The following is a 19,236-nucleotide window of genomic DNA, read 5'->3' as shown; positions in this document are numbered from 1 at the left end:
TACAAATGGAAGCTTTTTATAATGAAAGAATTTACCGTTACTCCCGTAGACTTTAGGATCTGAACTCAAGAACAATGTGGATGAACGGGGATATCCAGACTTATCTGACACTGTCTATTGAACTTTCAGAAGACTTACTGGGCATGATAGATTACAAATCGTAGCTTTGTATAACGAAAGAAGCTACCGTTACACCTGCAGACCTTAGGATCTAAACTCAAGAACAGTTTGGATAAACTAGGATATTCCGACTTATCTTATACTCTCTATTGAACTTTCAGAAGACTTACTGGACATGATAGGTTACAAATGAAAGCTTTTTATTATGAAAGAAGTTACCGTTACACCCGTACACCCTACTGTAACAAAAGTAGACCTGGAGATCTGAACTCCAAGGTAGTTTGGCTAAACTATAATGTCTCACATAAACCTTGGAATGGTTCATAAGGCTTCAAGCGATCCACAGATTATATTTAGTTATGGAATGTTACAGTTAACAGCAAAAAAGGCAACTGTAACGACTACAGATGACAAGAACACATTTCCAGGACAGTTTGGATCACTCAAAATAACCCAACAATGTTTCCCCATAACTATTGGTTTTTTCAGTGGATGTAGCTGATGATGTAGCGTTAAGATGACTACTTTGCAGGAATAGATATGTAATTCTCATCTCCAGGGTAGTTTGGCTAGCCTGTTAACAGTTAACAGCAAAAAAGGCAACTGTAACGACTACAGATGACAAGAACACATTTCCAGGACAGTTTGGATCACTCAAAATAACCCAACAATGTTTCCCCATAACTATTGGTTTTTTTCAGTGGATGTAGCTGATGATGTAGCGTTAAGATTACTACTTTGCAGGAATAGATATGTAATTCTCATCTCCAGGGTAGTTTGGCTAGCCTGCAATATCTTGGAAATGTCTGGAAGTGGTTGAAGTCGAACGCCGCGGTTCAACATCGAGCAGCTGCGTTACGTAGAAGTGGCTCAAGACTACACGCAGCAGTTAGCAGTGGCCCTACCAACGGAAGACCATCTTGGCGCAGCTACACTTGAAGATGGCTGGAGGGACATCCGATCCACCATAGGTAGTACCTCGGCTACAGCACTAGGCTTCGCGACTCCGAATCACAGAAACGACTGGTACGACGGCGAATGTGAACAGTTGAAAAACGAGAAGAATGCAGCATGGGCGAGAATGCTGCAACACCGTACGAGAGCGAATGAGGCACGTTACAGACAGGCGCGGAACAGGCAGAACTCAGTCTTCCGGATGAAGAAGCGCCAGCAGGAAGAACGAGATCGCGAAGCGATGGAAGAGTTGTATCGCGCTAAGGACACACAAAAGTTCTACGAGAAGCTGAACCGCTCGCGCAGAGGCTTTCTGCCACAAGCCGACATGTGCCGAGATAATCACAGGAATATTCTCACGAGCGAGCGTGAGGTGGTCGAAAGGTGCCGGCAGCATTACGATGAGCACCTCAATGGCGACGCTGCAAGCACCGAAGGTGGTGTGGTAACAGATCTAGGAGTACGTGCACAGGGCGGAAGATTTCCAGACCCTAACCTCCAAGAGATTGAGGAGGAGGTAGGTCGGTTGAAAAACAACAAAGCCGCTGCAGCAGATCAACTACCAAGCGAGCTTCTAAAATACGGTGGAGAAGCACTGGTGAGAGCACTACACTGGGTCATTACCAAGATTTGGGAGGAGGAAGTATTGCCGGAGGAATGGATGGAAGGTATCGTGTGTTCCATCTACAAAAAGGGCGAATAGTTGGATTGCGGGAACTACCGCGCGATCACACTACTGAGCGCTGCCTACAAGATACTCTCTCAAATTTTATGCCGCCGACTATCACCGATTTCAAGAGAGTTCGTGGGGCAATATCAGGCTGGATTTATGGGTGAACGCGCTACAACGGATCAGATGTTCGCCATCCGCCAGGTGTTGCAGAAATACCGCGAATACAACGTGCCCACACATCACTTGTTCATCGATTTCAAATCGGCGTATGATACAATCGATCGAGAACAGCTATGGCAGAAAATGCACGAATACGGATTGCCGGATAAACTGATACGATTGATCGAAGCGACGATGGATCGAGTGATGTACGTATAGTTCGAGTATCAGAGACACTCTCGACTCTCGAGTTCCTTCGAATATTGCAGAGGGTTACGGCAAGGTGATAGTCTTTCGTGCTTGCGCCTTAGAAAGTGTAATAAGGTGACCGGGGATAAACAAGAGTAGAACGATTTTCCCGAAGTCCGTTCAGCTGCTTGGTTTCGCTGATGATATTAATATTATAGCTCGTAAATTTGAGACGATGGCGGAAACGTACATCCGACTAATGTATCCAAGACAAAGTTCATGATGGCAACCCAAGCAACACACATGTTATATAAAAGTTTCGACAGCGCAAGTTTTGGTTGTATAGAAGTTTATTTTATGTTATTTCAACACTATGTTAGAATTACGTAAAATAAACTTCTATACAACCAAAACTTGCGCTGTCGTAACTCTATTATAACAAGTGTGTTGCTTGGGAAAGGGATCCAGGGAGGAATCACCGCTCCCGCCACCCCGAATTCATATCGACGGTGATGAAATCGAGGCGGTTGAAGAATTCGTGTACTTGGGCTCACTGATTACCGCCGACAACGACACCAGCAGAGAAATTCAGAGGCGCATTTTGGCAGGAAATCGTGCTTACTTCGGACTCCGCAGAACTCTACGATCGAATAAAGTTCGCCATAACACGAAGTTGACTATCTACAAAACGCTGATTAGACCGGTAGTCCTCTATGGGCACGAAGCATGGACTCTACGTGCAGAGGACCAACGTACTCTTGGAGTTTTCGAACGGAAGGTGTTGCGTACCATCTACGGCGGAGTGCAGATGGAAGACGGGACTTGGAGAAGGCGAATGAACCACGAGCTGCATCAGCTGCTGAGAGAACTAACCATCGTCCACACCGCGAAAATCGGGAGGCTACGGTGGGCGGGTCATGTCATGAGGATGTTGGATAGCAACATGACTGAAATGGTTCTCGAGAGGCATCCGACGGGTACAAGAAGAAGTGGTTCGGAGCGAGCTAGGTGGGTCAACCAAGTGGAGGACGATCTGCGGACCCTTCGCAGAGTGTGGAACTGGAGACACACAGCCTTGGACCGAATGGAGACGACTAGTACGTACAGCAGGGGACACTCAGGTCTTAGTCCCGAAGGAATTGAAGGACCTTTTCATTACGAAAAGTTCCTGGCCCGACAGTGAATCTTACCCGTCACCCTCAGCATGGTCATGCTGAATACCTACGCCTTTACCATTGTGGCTACAGGGACCTCCATTGGAGTTCTTATGTACCCTGAAATGACCTCAATGAAGATTTATACACCCAAATCTGACGATCACAAATACCTACCCTAAGATTATCCTCAAGCATCTATTTTCGCTGCAATTGGCCATTACCTGAAGAAAAAAACTTGAACACTATTCTTAGCCTACCGCTGAAAGCGTCAAAATTGGGCGCGCGCGTGCCCAAATTTGCGCGGCTCGTGCGCACATTTTTTCTCCCTCCCCACAGTTCTTCTTTCCCTTCACCGAACTGTTATTTTTCACACTAGAGTTAATTTGTTTTTCAAGACAGCAGCAGCAGCAGCTTGAACCTCGGAGTTTGAACGCATTCGCTCGCACACACACACGCATGCACACATACACATACCCAATATACCCATTTGCCGAATCAAATAATGTGGTCTAATGTGTTTCATTTTTTTGTTCTGTTTTTTTTTTCTCCCTGAACACAGACCCCCGGACAACAAGACCAACAACCAGAGCAGTCAGTCAGCCAGTCAGCCAGCGGTTGACCAAGTGAGACCGACACGAGCATCCAATAAGGTAGGTCAGTGCAACAACGGTGGAGCTGCAACACACTGCAAACGGACTGCGCGGTGGATTCTGTGGTGCTGCTGCAGCAGCAGCAGCAACAACTCTATGTTAAGCCTAATAACAGGATTTTATCAATTAGTATGCAAATTGTTCGGTGGTGGAGGGTTTTGAAGCTGTAGCTGTGGGGTTACTATTCTTATACTCGAAAATCTAGCCGGTGGTTATCGCTGCTAGTAGAAAAATATAAAGCTTCTAGCCATGTAGCAAAGACTTAAGATTCTGTTTGAACATGTACCGGAATCGAAAATTACCTTCAAAATTTTCGTTACTCCTGTAGATCTTAAGATCTTTATTACAGCGTAGTTCTGGAGCACACGAACACATCCTTTCATATCAATGAGCACCAATTTAAATAAGTACCAAAACTAAAAACTTTCAGAAGATCCTCCAGCCTTACTTTCCCAAGTATCATTTTGATGGCCGATTAGTCTTAAAGAGGTTTTCAGAACCGTTATAAAACTTAATACATTTTATTTTAGTTTTATGATGGTTTTAAGAACCTCTTCTGGTCCCTTGACTGAAAAATGTTGCTATGGTTAAGAGTACTTGGGATCACTGTCAAAAAATCACACCCCAAAGTCACAAAGGATCTCCAGTTAGCCTAGTGGTTAAGGCTATGGTTCGCCAATCCGGAGATGGCGGGTTCGATTCAAGATCCGGCCGGGAAAATTTTCCCGTCTCCCTGGGCGTAGTGTATCATTGTACTTGCCACACAATGTACAAATTCATGCAATGACAGGCAAAGAAAGCCCTCCAATTAATAACTAGGGAAATGCTCAAAGAACACTATAAGTTAAAGCGAGGCAGGCCAAGCCCTATTGGAGACGATGTGCCATAAAGAAGAGGAAGATGAAGAAGAAGTAGAATGTATTGAAATTTATACGGAAGTCTGTAGGGATCTCGGTGGGGTTTGTGACAGAATACGAGCAGTTTCAGTGGATTTCAGGGGGCTGCATAAGGGCCTGTCCATAAACTACGTAGACTCGGAGAGGGGGGTGGACCGTGGGGTTGGTCTGGCCAAAGTCTACGGTCCAAACAAATTTGTATGGACGAAAGTGGTCCACATAAAATTCAAGGGCGTGCAAGGCGTTTCAAAATGGTAAGATTTATTCAAAACTAGGCCTATACTAGTAATAGATTGTAAATGCTTATGAATTTGAATGATTTTTTAGATTTACTTATATAATTATAAGCATGAGAGACCAAAACTCAAACCATTCCATAGAAAAACGATATAGTGCATCTCCGATTTTCGTGAAACTTGGTGGGCTTGTGGTTCTTCGGAAATAATTAGACCCGTATTTTTTTATTTCGTCATTAGGGTGACCAATTTTCATATAGGGTGGTCCAAAAAATTAAGGTTTTTCAAAACTAAAAATTTTCAAAAAATCGTAACTTTTGAACCAGTTGACCGATTTTAAACTTCTTTTTTTTTTTGTTTGAAAGCTATTGAATTGTAGTTTTCAGGAAAAACATGTTAAAGGGGCTAAAATGTAAAGAATACTAGAAAATATGCAAATATATTAGTATTTTCACGTTTTCATGGTCTCGGGACCAAAGAGGTACCCTGGTTTTATATTTTTATCAGAAAATTCAAGAAATTTGGCGTAACATATTAAAAAATCAGAGCTGTATGTTTTTTTAGTTTTTGAGCTATGATTTTTTGAAAATAAAAGGTCAAATTTTCCCATACAAGACACTTTTTTATATTTGATTATATTTTGATTCCTTATAATATTATGGATACAAAACCACCAGGAATCACTTTAAAAAGCAATACTATGCATAGTTTTATGAGAATTTGCAATTTCAAGCAATTTTAGGGTAGCTAGTACTAAAATATATGACTCTCTATATTCAAAAAATCATATCTCGAAAACAAAACAACATACATTTCTGATTTTTGATATGTTACGCCAAATTTCCTGAATTTTCTGATAAAAATATAAAGCCAGGGTACCTCTTTAATCCCGAGACCAACGTGAAAAAACTAATATATTTGCAATACATTAAACGTATTTTTCCTAGAAACTACAATTCAATAGCTTTTGAAACAAAAAAAAGAAGTTTAAAATCGGTCAAATGGTTCAAAAGTTACGATTTTTTGAAAATTTTTAGTTTGTAGAAACCTTGTTTTTTGGACCACCCTATATGAAAATTGGTCACCCTAATGACGAAAGAGAAAAATACGGGTCTAATTATTTCCGAAGAACCACAAGCCCACCAAGTTTCACGACAATCGGAGATGCACTATATCGTTTTTCTATGGAATGGCTGTATATGTGTATGTATGTGTGTGTATGTATGTCTGTGCGCAAAGAAAGTTCACTCACTTTCAAGGCATTTCCCATTGGCCGATTTTTTGGATTATAGCTCGAATCGAACTGGAATTTTACCGCATTGTTTGCTATCAAAAATGGTCTAGGCGTTCCGGAGTTATGTCCATTTCAGTGATCCGGACCAGCACCGGTATAACTGGTCATAAACAACATTGAACCAAGCCCCATCATGCGGCACATCAAACTGCGGCGATTTTTGTTACCTTTAGCATGGTTGACGAATTTTGTGTATGAATCAACACTGGAGACCTGAAATTCCACGATGTCGGGGATGTTTAATGGAGTTTTAGGCTCTAAAATTATGCAATATGTTTGGTGCGAGAAAGATTTCCGGAGTCCAAAAAATGGCAACCACAATATCCGAGATGACGGCCTAAAATCCAAGATGACGGCTCCAAATTCAACATGGCGGCTGTTTAACTGTGTTTTAGGCTTTATAACCTGCAATATGGGTATATTTGAAATGAAGAAGAAGTCTGGACTCCCAAAATGGCGTCCAGAATATCCCAGATGGCGATCTAAAATCCAATATTGCGTTTCAAAATTCAATTTGGCAGTTGTTTAATGGACTTTTAGGCTCTTCAACCATGCAATATATTTTGGTATATTTGGTATGGGGAAGATGTCTGGAGTCCAAAAATGACGATTAAAATATTCAAGATGGCATCTCAAAATTCAAGATGGCGACTGTTTAATTGAATTTTAGGACATAACCATAAAATATGTGTATATTTCGTATGGGGAAGAAGCAAGGGAATTCTAGACTTCAAAAATGGTGCCCAGAATATCAAAGATGGCGGTCTGGAATCCAAAATGATGGCTCAAAATTCAAGATAGTGACTGTTTAATAAAGTTTTAGGCTCTAAAACCATGTAATGTAAATATATATGATATGGGTAAGATGTCCGGAGTCCAAAAAAATGACGACCAGAATATCCAAGTTTAAGTCTGCACCCAAGATGGCGACTCCAGATTCAAGATGGCGGCTATTCCATGGTTTTTTACCCTAAAATAATGTACTATGGGTATATTCAGTATGAGGAAGATGCCAGGACTCCAAAAATGGCGACCAGAATATACAAAATGGCGCTCTTAAATCCAAAATGGCGGCTTCATATTCAAGATGGCGGCTGTTTAATGGAGTTTTAGGCGCTCAAACCAATTAATATGGGTATATTTGGTACGAGGAAGATGTCCAGGGTTGGAAAATGACGACCAGAGTATCCAAGATGGCGTTCGAAAATCCAAGATAGCGGCTCAACATTCAAGATGGCGGCTGTTTAATGAAATTTTAGGCTCTAAAACCATTCCATATGGGTATATTTGGTATTGGAAAGATGTCAGGAGTCTAAAAATGACAATTAAAATATCCAAGATGGCGACCAAAATATCTAAGATGGCGTCTCAAATTTCAAGATGGTGGCTTTTTAATGGAGAATTAGGTTCTAAAACCATTCAATATGTGTATATTTGTTGGGGAATCGACTGTTGATCTTATGTTTTGAGGTTATGGCTTTCAGTCTTGGAAGAAAAACTCAAAAACGGATTGTTAAGTCTTCATGAAGACTTAACAATCCGTTTTTTAGTTTTTCTTCCAAGACTGAAAGCCATAACCTCAAAACATGTGTATATTTGTTATGGGAAGGCAACCGAGGTTCAAAAATGGCGATCAGAATACTCAAGATGGCGTCTCAAAATTTATTATTGCGGCTGTTTAATTGAGTTTTGAGCTCTAAAACCATTCAATATGGGCATATCTGTTATGGGGAAGAAGTCTGGAGTCGTAAAATGGCGACCAGAATTTCCAAGATGCCGGAATTAAATCCAAAATGGCGGCTCAAAATTCAAGATTGCTGTTTTTTTTTTCAAGAGCTCAAGGCTCAAATATGTACATCAGCATGTCACTTGAATTTTGTTGAAATGGGCTTTCGAAAGCACGAGTAAGGCGCCATCACTGCTAGGTGGATTAAAAAGTTTTTTTTTTAACTTTTATTGCCTTTTTTAATTTTTGAGATTTTTTAATTTTTTTTCTCACCAGAATCTTATTTTTGTAATTGGTGAAAAATTCCTGGCGAAGTTTCTTACAATCTTACAAAAATGATTCTAAGAAATGCATTTTTAATTTTTCGGCCATTAATTCAATAAGCCATATTACCGAGCTTTTAAGAATATATTAATGACATACATTTTTTAAAGTACAATGCACAATGGTCCAAATCCACGTTTCAGCAGATAAAAAAAAACATTTTCTTTTATCGTTAATTTTAAGCGTTTCGTATCTTCGGAGAGGTTGTTTGCATTTGTTTGCAGCATCTTTTTCCATTTTTTTCGATTAGGGTGGTCCTCGTCTTAACTCAAATCTGGAATGAAACTTTTTAATGTTTAGTCATATGTGATCGAGTTTTTGAGCAAAGTAGTAGACAATACTATTTCAAGCAACTTTTTCGAAGACACCTTTTTTCTAGACCTCAATTAGTAGGTCAATTTTAAGTTTCGATTAGGGTGGTCCTCCCAAAAACGATGTTTTCACAATAACTTTTTTATTTGACTTCTTCGAGGATGTAAGCTTCGTAGCATTTGAAGAGCAAGTAATGACGTATATTTGTTCTGAACATTGCATGTTGGTAGGTCTTGTCATTCAAATGTTATGGGCTATTTTGGCTAAAAAACAACGATGTCTTGAAATGCGTATATATCATGGAATTGGTACAATAAAAAAGTTCTTTTAGCGGCAAGTGGCCTTCTACACTTATAAAGCCAAATTTGGAGCAAAAATTACGAGAACGTTATTTTTTATATAGGAATAAATCGACTCCAAAAATCCCCTTAAAAAATCGAAAAACAACAAATATATCTCATACAATTTTAAAGATAGAGTCAAACTGTCTTCGGAAAAAATCTAGGTTTTTACTATACTTACACGAGTTTTTTGCTACACGTGAAATTGATAATTTATTTCTAAAGTATATAATGATTCTGATTTCCTAGAATAACATAGCATACATTTAGTTTCCTACTAACTTTTTACGTTATTACCCCTGATCACCGATACTGTTACTGGGAATTCTGGAATTCAAGCCATTTCTGTTGTGCTTCCTCCTAGTATTGCTTCAGATATTATCCCAGCACTTAGAAATTCCTCCAAGGTTTCTTTTTCCAGGAATTTCATCTGATATCTCAACAGGTATTTCTTCATAGTTTTCAATAGGAATTCCTCGATATTTCTTTCAGGAATTACTCCAGGAATTATTCCAAGAATTCCTCTAGTGGTTTTTCCAGAGATTTCAAAAAGGATTCATTCTTAAATTACTGAGGGGATTCTTCCAAGAACTCATGTAGGATTTTGTTATGTAATTCCTCGGGCAAATTCTCTAGGGATTCCTTCAGAAATTTCTTGAAAAAAATCTCAGGAGATCTTGCTGAGAAAGGCAGTAGAAAAAGAGTTAGTAAAGGTCATGCGCTTCCCATGTTTATGATATGTGTTAGCAAAAACACTTGGGTAGCTGAAATTTTTATAAACAAAATCCTAGAGGCAATCTTAATAACATAGTTTGCACAAACAATGAAAAAAAATGCTAAGGATTCTAAGATAGAAAAACTTTTAATTAAAATCTTGTTGAAGTTCTTAGTGAAGCTTTAATAGAAGTTCTTGAACAGATTTCTGATGGACAAATACTTAATAAAAAACCAATAAAATTTAATCAATAAGCTTATTCTAATTGAATTTTTCTTTTTAATAACTGGCATTACAACTTTAAATTATCAAAGATTGTAATTCAGCTCTAAATAGTAGCGAAAAGCACAGTTACCTACAGTAACCATTAGGTGAATAGATCCCAACCAGCTATTTTTTTTTCTAAAACCCATAGTGAGGCTCATTTTTTGTGGGTTTGGTATGTCTCGCGAAATGCACCGTTGATTCTCTCCCTCATACCGTCGTGGTAGTCGTCCTCAGCCTGGCCCGGCCCGGCTCGGCCGTTGATTGTAGGCATAGAGCTACACCACACACCGACCAGCCCCCTAGTCCACGTTAATTACTTTCCTCCAAATATGGGGCTGCACACACTACAACGCCGACGTCGTCGACAACGACGACGACGACGACGACACCGTCGAAGGAGATCGGTGTGGTGCTGCTGCTGCTGATCACACTACAACCTAACTCTCTCTCAATCGCTCATTCTCGTTTGCATGTCAGTTTCTTTAGGTTTGGCGAGTGCTAGGCCATCGAACGAACCAACCACCATCATCGCATCGCGCGAGCCAGCGCGTAAGGTATTTGTTTTGAGGTGGAAATAATTGGCGCTTTTTTTTTTTGTTTCGATCGTGACGTCTAGACACATGTACGTGTGTGAGAGCACGCCACCAGCCCACCCTCTGGTCCTCGTCGTCCTCATCCATCGAAAGGATGGATGGATGGATGGTGTTGCATCGATGCATAATCGGCTTGATTATGTGTCGGTTGTCCGGCGTCGATTGCGCTCGATCGATTTGCGTGGCAGCAAATTGGTTGCAATTTTTCATAATCAGTTGCTAACAATTAATTAGGGGTCCGTACTGGTCTGGTCTGGGCTTCGCGCCGTGTTGTTTCTTGATCGCCGGGCCGAGAAGTGATGCTTGTGATAAGCCGGTTCGGCGCGTGTTACAGATTCTGCAACTGGGGGACGACAAAAAAGGGGTGTACACGATAAACGGTATATCTCTGGGGATGTGTTCAAAGCACGCTCCGGTGGGCGAATTTAATTGGGCTTTCGGCAAAAATTCGTCTCTTATCGCGCCAGGGAGAAATCACTGCCTACCAGACGTCAGATTTTCCCATGAAGACGTGTAGATCAAAGTTTTTAATGAACCACTTCCCTCCTGTGGAGTAACGCAACTTGATCTCTCCGTGTCGTCGGAATCCAGATCTCGAACAAAACGTGCCTAGTTCCCCTGGAGTCGAGGCTGATGAATTCCACCCCATCATCATCAAGACGACCAGCATGAACTAATTAAATTTGCAACACACTGCTGAGCCACTGACTGAGTGCCGTGAGATGATGATCATATACATCACCACACGTGGGGTTCTCCTCGCAGGCAGATCGTCGTGGTCGCCGTCGTCGTCATCGTCACGCTCGTCAGCTTCTCTGCCTTCTTAATTCGTTAGTCACAGTATGTATGTATAAGCCCCCACGCCCCAAACCTAACTCCTAGCAGCCTTTTGTCTTCGTTTTTTTCCGCTCCCGAGAAGCACGTGATATTCAAACTAGTCAAAAAGATGGCAGAGGCAATCAATCACCATTCACTCAGGGCTCGTTTTTTCTTCTCCATTTATTTACGTCTCTCTCTTGACCTCAGCGCACAGGAATGTTTCCCCAATTGGCACAATGGAGAAAACTCGAAGTTTCTCGAATTTAATAACGAACTATTTGCAATTTGATCCCGACGCCTGTTACCAAATCACGACATGATTTCAAAAATATTACTGTAATCTGGTGTCAGTTCATGTAAAACCTAATTAATTGCAGCGGGCTATTCGTTTAATCTTTAAACATCAAGTTTTACTAATTCATCCTAGAAAAAAATTGAAGCTTTTTTTCCTTCAGATCTTCTGTCTTTTGCTTTAAAAATTCCAGTAGAAATTTCTTCAGAATGATTTTTGCCTTTCTCGTACACCAAAGGCTATATGTTCACTCAAAAAACGAATTTTCGATAGAAGGCTCGAAGAGTCGAGTCACATACATCAATCTACTCACATCGACGAATTAGGATAATGTCTGTATGTGTGTATGTATGTCTGTGCACCAAAAAAGTTCACTCACTTTCAAGGCAGTTTCTATTGGCCGATTTTATGGATTATAGTTTGAATCGAACCAGATTTTTACCGCATTGTTTGCTATTGAAAATGGTGCGGATCAGCCAAGGCGTTCCGAAGTTATGGTCTTGTGTTCTAGACCAGCGCCAGGAGGTGACCGAGTAACAAGGCGGAGTAAGCCTAGGCGTGGCTGAAGCCCAGCAGTGGGCTCTGCTAGGCCTCTTGAGAAATTCCACACATCCGGAAGCAACTCTGTACAAGCGACATGGCACCGTTTCCAAAGTGTCACAGCCCAGCTAGGAGTGCCTCGGGCACATCAGAAACTACGCCAGCAAGTTCCTGATTGTGGTATGCTGGTCATTAGACCGGCCCCCATTTGTATGACACAAAAAAAAGTTTTCAAAATTCACGGGGCACCCTCTAGAATCGTGCCTTTGGATGAGAAGATGTGAAAGATTCAGCTCAATCGGTTGAAAACTGAGCTGGCGCAAATGAGTTGAAGGTTTGTATGGGATATTCAGTCCAAATATTTGGGAAATTGGATGACATCCAGTCTCTCATACAGCACGCCGGTTTGGCGAGTTCGATTTGGCTCAGAATTGAAAGAATGGTAGTTGATACCATAATGAACAATTTTGTAGAAGACCATATCACGATAAAACTAAATTTAGATGCGGTTTCAGCCAACGAAAGCAGGATGAGGACATCTTCCCCAGTTTACACTCGGTTGTTACATGCAGCACGTGTTTTCCGTTCGAAACTTGCTCACTACATCATAGGCGGCTATGTTGTCCTTCATTTCCATTGCTCACGCACGTGGATGGGTATCGAGACAATAAAGAATTACATAGCTGCCTATGATGTAGCGCGCAAGCTAACACCGACAAACACGTGCTGCATATAACAACCGAGAGTAAACGGGGAAAGATGTCCTCATCCTGCTTTGGTTGGCCGAAACCGCAACTAAATTTAGTTTTACCATGATACGATCTTTTACAAAGTTGTTCTTCAGGGTATCAACTACCATTCCCAACAAACATTATCGCTGTACAACAGATGAATAAGCCGCACTTAAGCTTGATTTTGAAAATTTTGGCTGAATAAGCTGTTATTCAGCTATCATTGTTACATGGGTTCTTTCAATTCTGAGCCAAATCGAACTCTCCAAACCGGCATGCTGGATGAGAGACTGGAGGTCATCCAATTTCCCATATATTTGGACTGAACATCCCATACAAACCTTCAACTCATTTGCGCCAGCTCAGTTTTCAACCGATTGAGTTGAATCTTGCACAGATTGTTCTTCTCATCCAAAGGCACGATTCTAGAGGGTGCCCCGTGGAATTTTTCGACATTTCTGTATTTGGGCCAGTCTACTGGTCATGCTTTGTAATTGATAATTGAGATTGTACACACTTATGTAACTATGCACAAGTGAGCTGGTAGCAACGGCATTCTATCCTTTTAGTAAGGTCGGGTGACACTGACTTGAAACCGCGGATGGGCTAATGTCAGCGTTATCTTCCGTCCCATAAAACCGTGTTGTGGCCTTGAGGTACCTTCCTGACCTGTGCCAAGCTTAGGCAACTAACTGGGTGGAAGTAGGTTCAGATGAACACTCCTGATTAACGCTAATCCGGCTCTGAACCCAGTCCCCATAAGGGCCTGCTGGGCCAACCCTCGGGTGGCCTCCTTGCTTGCAAAGATAACCACCAGGATCATTGGTGACTACTTCATTTCCAGTAATGAATAGTATCTCTAAGGGGGACCCAACAGAAATGACTACCAAATCCATGAACAACAACAATGTGATCGAGGGTGGAGGCGCAGAGGCGTTCAATCCGTTCGCGCAAGAAGGACTGGCGAGATCGCCACTACGCCACTACACCACCCACCAGCGAGCAGATGGCAGCAGGTTCAACAGGGGAAGCAAGAGACAGTGCAGCACCAGCCGAGAAGGCGCGGACCTCACACGGGCGCAGAACCGCAACAGGAGCGGTCTACCAAAGATGTTGGAAGTTGTCGAACAGCTGGACACGAGCGGACGGACTACCATACCATCAGCAAGGACCTGAAACATGACCTGCTGAAACTCCACAAATCGCTGACTCTGGCCAAGAAGGAGTATGATCTCCTGGTCGAAGTGAGGAGTGCGGCTGATGCGAGCAAGGAGGAGCGGTCTTCCCAAACAGACAGCTTCCTCTTTGCTGACAATGCGACGACGCAGCACGAAAACATGCAGCTCATCGGAGCCATAGCGGAGAGGTCGAACCGCCCTACGGCTCGAGCTGCATGGTCGAAACCTGCCGAGGAGACGCGACCCAAGAAGCGTCCGGCAAAGGCGGGTGGAAAGCCGGAGAGGAAAAAAGTACAGCCACACGCAGAACTCGATGTACACAGCGCAACGAGTAACTTTCACGCAACGACCGAAAAGACAAAAGAATTTTCACGCAGATTTGTGTAACACCGGATCAACACAAAAAATGTGCTGATCCGGTGTTACACAAATCTGCGTGAAAATTCTTTTGTCTTTTTGCTCGCTGCGTGAAAGTTACTCGTGCGCTGTGTTGTTTCATTTAAGGGTGCAGTACGAGCAACCAGGCTCCCAGCCAGACGGTTACGAAACGCTCGAGGGGCACAGAAACAAAGCCCCAGCAGAGATGTCCATATCCTCAGTGTAGGTAAGAGAAATAGAAAATACACCACTCACGCTGTGTATCTCAACAGGAGCCCGTCTCTTATATGTGGATCCACCTCTGCGATTCGGATGCGCGCAAGCTTGGTGGGTAGAATAAAATCTCTTAGCTCCCACAACAGTGCGGTGAGAGCGATTTAAAATTCTCTCCGGTGAAAGTGTAAAAAATCACCCGGGCGCGCGCTCCAGTGAGGTTTTTGCGCCAGAGTGCGCGCTGCGGTGAAACACCGGAGAGTTCTCACTCCGGTGACACCATGGTGATGATTCGGTGACTGCTGGGTGAAAACACGGGAGAGCGCGCGAGAGCGATGCGCGCGAAAGAGTGAGCCACACTCGATCCAAGGCAAACGAGCAAGAGCACGCACGTGTTGTGGATAAGTTCATGATGTGGATTCAATTGATCAAATATTATTTTGACGGAATTTGATCAATACTCATCAAAGATTTTCCTTTCTTCAACACCTAGGATGTTCTTCCCAGCTTTTACTGATATGGAATTTTTGGCTTTACTTATATTTTTCAAAGATTCCCTGCTTCCAATTGAAAGTAATTTTTTAAGCTTATTTTTATGACAATAACAATAACATGATCTCTTTATAATAATTTGTGTGCCAAACAGCAAACTTACTCGGAATTGTTGATCAAACACTTAAGTCAATCGAAAACCATAAACAAAAACCTTTTGGAAGCAACGAGTAAAATACACAGAAATAATAACTCAAGTGATGATTTTACCTATACCATTAGCCTGACTGCCACTGCCCGAAAGCCATTACCATTAGGCCGAATATCACTTGATTAAATGTTATAAAAAGCTTGTTCTTGAGGAAATTAATTCTAATAATTCCAGCAGAGTTTTTTCCTTCTTTTAATCATCTGCTGTTCTTTCTAGATAAACTTCTTAGTTTATTTGCGCCAGCCATAACTAAGCTTAACATATTTGGGCTTTGGTATTATGGCTAATGGCGCTCCGGCTACTGTTGTAAAATCTTAATATCAATTGTGTTAGGGCATTCCACTGAAGGCCGTTGGGTCGAATGTCATTTGGTCAAAAAGTGGGAGCTACTGTATTTTAACCATGAATCTTTCCTTCTTTTAAATATAGGAACAATAAACGGGTTTAAGATCTGTAAATTTTTTTCAATAATTAAACTATTAGTTCCGCAATACCAATATTGCTTTATGGCTGTAACTTAAGGCGAAACTGGAAGCATTTCCTCACTTTTTGGTTTTTAATTTTTTATTAAATAACGAAGCAATATTTTCAAAATCGGTTTTCGTACACATGCAGAGTATGGATCAAGGTATCTTCTGATTTTTTTTTTTTGTGGTAGAAAATGTTTTTCGTTTTTGCAGAAACCATTTATGAACTAAATTTCACAAAAAAATGGTTTCTGCAAAAGTGGAAAACATTTTCCACCACAAAAAATTCAGAAGATAGCTTGATCCATACTCTGCATGTGTACGAAAATCGATTTTGAAAAAAATGCTTCGTTATTTAATAAAAAAAATCTAAAATCAAAATAATGAGGAAATGCTTCCAGTTTCGCCTTAATCAACAATTTATGCCAAAAACTAGTCTTACAATGATACTAGAAAGAACAGCCTGTGTTTAGAAGAAGGAAAAATTCACGATTTGAACTAGCCAAGTAACCACCGTGCTGAAGCCTTATTGCATGCAGATATACGGTGTATTTAGAACATTCATTACTTTACATGAACAATTAAGGTTGATTTAAAGTGGAAATGGCAATTATGCGACTGAATTTAGATTATACCAGTATAATCTTAATTTGATTTTATAATTGACCATTTCCACTTTAAATCAACCTTAAAGTTGCATGTAAAGTAATGATTGCTCTAAATACATCGTATATCTGCATGCAAAAAGGCTTCAGCACCATGGTTACTTGGGGAGAGAATAGTTTAGTTGTAGAAAAATAGTTTTTTGCATCGAAACCGTTGATGTTCAACTAGTGTATTTTGCCTTCTTTTAAACATAGGTTGTTCTTCTTAGTTAGTGAGACTAGATTTTGACATTAATTGTTGATTGCGGTAAAACAATACGGAAATATTAATATTGTAGAAGTATCAGCTAATTATTGGAAAACCGAACAAATTTAAGAAACGGTTCCGATTTCTGTTCCATAATCTCAGAATTGCGATTTGTGATCACCATTCTATCCATTGACCAATCGGCCTAATGTACTTCGGTCAGCAGTATTTCCACCATACCAGATGTTTATGGACCTATGTACTTATAGCCTATTAACATCGAAGTCTCGCGCTTAGTACAGGCTGTAATGATCGATTTCTCTTCATCGATTTTCTCTTTGCTCAATAAATACCGGTGAATCATATCCAGTTGTTTTAGTTATTCTAGCCCTAGTCGTCCTTTATCGAAACAAACCAAGAGATCATCCTAGCAGTGAACATATCGAATTATTGTAAAAGATTGAAACTGACGACATTTTTTATGTTAATTGACTGAAATTAATTCTTAAGAAATGAAGAAAATTTCTATTTGCTCGAAAGTACCATTTGCCAGAATGTACCAATCCCCAGAATTTAATATTTAACATTAAATTCTGGGGATTGGTACATTCTGGCAAATGATACTTTCGGGCAAATAGTATTCTGGCAAATGGTACATTCTGGCAAATGGTTTTCTGGCGTTTGTCATTCTGGCGAATGATTTTCTGGCGAACGGTTTTCTGGCAAATATCGCACAATCGGTTACCCGATCTTCCCTACGGTTTCTCGTAGTTTCCAGTCGGTACCACGAGGAGGTCGAGATAGGAGTTGCTCGACCCGCATACAGCTTGCTGTATTTTTCGGTCAGATTGTTCGTTTCTTTGCCGTTTTCCATCACCTGTTTCCACTCAGTTAGTGCTGCCTTGGGTCACTTGATACGCTCCGTGAAACATTTCATTTTGGCCGTGATCTTTTTCATATTCTCTGCGAAGATGTGTAATAATGATTAAACGACTCCTGCATCTAGTCAAAGTCTACCTGCGCACCCAAAAAGTTCCATTGTAATCTGAGAGGGTGCTGCCAACTTCAGTCTCCCTAGGCATTCATCAGAAATTTTTCCTTGCATCGCCAATGGACAACAGTGAAACAGTGATGATCTCGAACCCATACACTCCAACGAGAAACCAGTTTCCAAACGATCGTAGCAATGCACCAGAATCAGTCTGAGGATCACCACCATAATCCAGTTATAATTACTAACTGGCCAATCATGCCTACAGGCAGGAAAGCTTCTTGTTCATGCCAAGAGGCGCACCCCCGCAGCTAACTAGAACTCAGCGATTTTTTCCTATCAGACGATGTCTCGCAGGCGATTCCCCTTCCTCAACGCCCATTTGTCGATCAGTCCAACAGAAGAACAACAGTTAGCGGGTCCGCACCTTAGAACACCGTCGTCCGACAGTAGGTAGGTAGCCATGCCTTTTCACCGGAATTCCGACCATCGTCTCAGAGAGCTTCACCGCGATTGGCGCATGGACGGAATGGCGGGAAAAACCCCGAAACAACCGAAACTGTGCCAACAATGTTTGGACAATTGTTGTTTAGTACACTTCATCAATGAGTGGCTGGCTCCGGGCTCCGGACTCTGGGCATGTGCTCCAACTACACAACAGCTTGGACGACCGACCAACCGCTTTGAATAGTTGTCGAGTCACGTAGCAGCTTATAGAGACTCCTCCGGCCAGCCAGCCATCCATTGAATTCCGATCCCCACATGAGGTTCGGAGCTTCGGAGAGAGATCCATCCACACTGACTAGGGGGAAGGAACGGCCAAGTCACGGAACGCGGCCCGACCCGGCGCACGGCAGGAGAACAAAAAAGAGAAACGGGAATGTTTCATGTTTCATTAGCAAGCGAAACATATTCATTTTGCTCTAATTTCTGTGCTGGGTACCTGCCTACCTTCACTGCTTACCGACGACGGACGACGACGTCTTAGGGTCCGACCCCCACAGGAAAGCACAGGAGAAAAAAAAATAGACGACGAGGGTCATGACGAGCCACGCGCGTTTGCTGGATTGGTTGGAGGGTGCTTCGCTCCCCCGCAAATCGTGTCGTTGTTCAAACATATGCAATGCATTCGTTCCGATTCCGGTTGAGGCTCGAACCTAGAGCAAATCTTTAGGGCAAACGAAATCATGCTATGGCTTGCCTGCGCCTGGTGCAAGTCGAATGGCTTGCGAGCACGGTTTGTTGATTTCTATTTTGATGTTTGTTGAGTTTGGTTAACTGGAGATCAGGTTACTTCCCCATGTGCACATTAGTTATATGGAAACGATGCCCCTATAGATAAATCATATCGAGTCAAGGTTACCACCGTGATCTACTTATTAAGAAGGTATTTTTTACAACACAATATGTTTGTTGAATGACTGTTATATTACAGAAGCATTATCATTAATCGTCTGTAGAGTTAA

At 41.7% G+C, this 19,236-nt stretch overlaps 1 protein-coding gene across 2 annotated transcripts in view; it reads left to right on the top strand.

Annotated features, from left to right (window-relative positions):
* Nucleotides 1-19,236, top strand: part of LOC109431757 (uncharacterized) — a 491,594-nt gene that overhangs the window by 47,169 nt on the left and 425,189 nt on the right. For both annotated transcript variants that reach the window (XM_062842823.1, XM_029869039.2), the window contains exon 2: nt 3,812-3,902. The gene's annotated coding sequence lies outside the window, so the exon portion shown is untranslated. The remainder of the gene's footprint in view (nt 1-3,811; nt 3,903-19,236) is intronic.

Source organism: Aedes albopictus, chromosome 3 (assembly GCF_035046485.1).
Source record: "Aedes albopictus strain Foshan chromosome 3, AalbF5, whole genome shotgun sequence".
Lineage (NCBI taxonomy): Eukaryota > Metazoa > Arthropoda > Insecta > Diptera > Culicidae > Aedes > Aedes albopictus.
Note: the sequence above shows the minus strand (reverse complement) of the source record. Positions and strands in the feature narration are given on the sequence as shown.